Source organism: Penaeus chinensis, chromosome 13 (assembly GCF_019202785.1).
Source record: "Penaeus chinensis breed Huanghai No. 1 chromosome 13, ASM1920278v2, whole genome shotgun sequence".
Taxonomy (NCBI): Eukaryota; Metazoa; Arthropoda; class Malacostraca; order Decapoda; family Penaeidae; genus Penaeus; species Penaeus chinensis.
This window is the reverse complement of record NC_061831.1, coordinates 30,906,631-30,909,130: the sequence shown is the minus strand read 5'-3', so window position 1 is coordinate 30,909,130 and position 2,500 is coordinate 30,906,631.

Sequence of the window (2,500 nt, the reverse complement as noted above, 5' to 3'; positions counted from 1 at the left end):
ACATATATAATTTATATAATATATATATTATATATATGTGTATAATATATATGTATACCCAGATATTATATGAAAATTTTTCATTATTATATGAAAATTATTTTCATGTATATAATATATGTATATGTATATATATGTATATATGTATAATGTATATTTCCATCTTTCTATCTATCTCTCCATCTATATATATGAAGCAGCGTGTCCATCATACCAAAATGGCATTATAACAGGGACATTTTTACAGTGTTTTGAAAGTAAACGGAAGGTTTTGATTTACAAATTTCAGTACTCCAACCAAAAAGCTTTCTCTTTCAGTTCCACTAAATACTATCACATCATACCAAACCCGAGGAGAGAAAGGCACCCCGAGAGAAACCCCAAAGGAAAGCAATTATCTCGGCGACCACAACACATATCAAAGAAGGGCGTGCAAACAAGATATGTGTAATGGTTTCTCATCTCAAGATCACAGACTGATAGCTAGCGGCGTTTGAGCCGAAATCATGTCTTTGTTTCCAAGAAACGCCACGAAACCGCCTTTATCCTTCAACATAGTTTTAATGACGTGAAATATATTTTTAGTGCGTCACCTTAGATTTTTATTTACGATATTCTTTATCGAAGAAAATATTTGTTTCATTAAGACCAGTACAGAGATTGTATTCCAATATGAATAAGCTTTCTGATATGACAAAAATGGTGTATAAATATAGCAACAATGGTGTTATTGTAAGCAATAACACCACAAACAGCAAGAAACTCGGGGATAACAGTAATGATGGCAGCAGTGATAATACGATTACAGTTATTACACAGACTTACAATTATCCCGAAAATCGTATTGAAAAAGATAATTGTAAGAAAAAAATAATCTTCATAATGGTAATGATAGTCACAGTAGTTTTTAAAGTAAAATTAGTACAGATGGAGATGATGATGATGAAAACAGTAATAAAAGCATAAAAATGATAAAAAATGGTAATAAGAAATTATTATGTTAACAGAATTATTAGTGATTTCGATAATGATAATGAGGACGATGGCGATGACGATGAGGAAGATGATGATAAGACATGCTGGGCCTCTCCCTTTGTATCTCTTGGTGCGTAAGTCTAAGGAGCCCCCACGCACCTTATACAACCAGCGCGTCTCGATGCTGACAGCTTTCACGAGACCTGTCGATGGGAAGGACAGAAAACGAAGGGAACAAAGTGCGTGGGAGAGAAGAGGTATTAAGGGGGTTCATGCGGGAAGCGAGAGGGAGAGTATTTACTTGTGTATGTACATATATATATATATATATATATATATATATATATTTATTTATTTATATATATGTATATATATACATATATAAATGTACATATATGTGCATATATATATATATATATATATATATATATATATATGTATATATATATGAATATATAATATCTGTGTGTGCACATGTATAAAAGTAAAAAAGATATATATATGTATGTAAATATATATATATATATATATATATATATATATATATATATATATATATATGTATATATATACATATAATATTTGTGTGTGTACATATGTAAAAGTAAAAAAAAAATAGCACATATATATATATATATATATATATATATATATATATATATATATATATATATATATGCGTGTGTGTGTGCACATATATAAAAGTAAATATATATATTTATATATATATATTTTTTATATATGTATTTATATATTTATACATATATACATATGTATGCATGTATATGTGTGTGTGCTCATATATTATATATACACACATATATACATATACATATAGATATGTATACACATACATACACAAACACACACACAACACACGCATATATATATATATATATATATATATATATATATATACACATATGTTTTTGAGAGTGAAGAGTTAGATAGTCGTGAAAAAATTGAAGTTTATTAAAATTCCTGACTTATATTAACTTGAAACACCCTAGCATCAAATTTCCCTGCGAGATGCAAGAGAACAGACCATCCTTCTCGGCATTAAGAGATCAGATCCAGCATCACTCACAACCTTTCTATAACACATATAACACATGTTCTGTTCTCACATCCCTGCCGCCTAGACATCATCTCGGAATCCTTGTTGAGACGGACGATGAAGCCGGAACTAAACAATACAACCACCGCAGCCACCTTGTTTACTCAATTGGCCTTCCCTCTCAACAAACACCTACTGCGGTTAGCTTCGTCGTTTAAGGGCGTGTATACACGTATGTTTGTTTATTATATGGCACTTATATGTTTATGTTATATGCTTATATTCATTTGCTTTACATCTATGTAAATATTGTCCTCTTTTATGTATTTGATAGTTTGATCGTTTTTGTGTTTACATCTAGAATCAGAACCACACATTTGTAATTTTAGGTGTCTAGCTGATTCTTTGAATGGATCCTTTTGGCAGCACTTATGATGGAGGTTTTGCTTACCTTCGAAACGTTTAAAT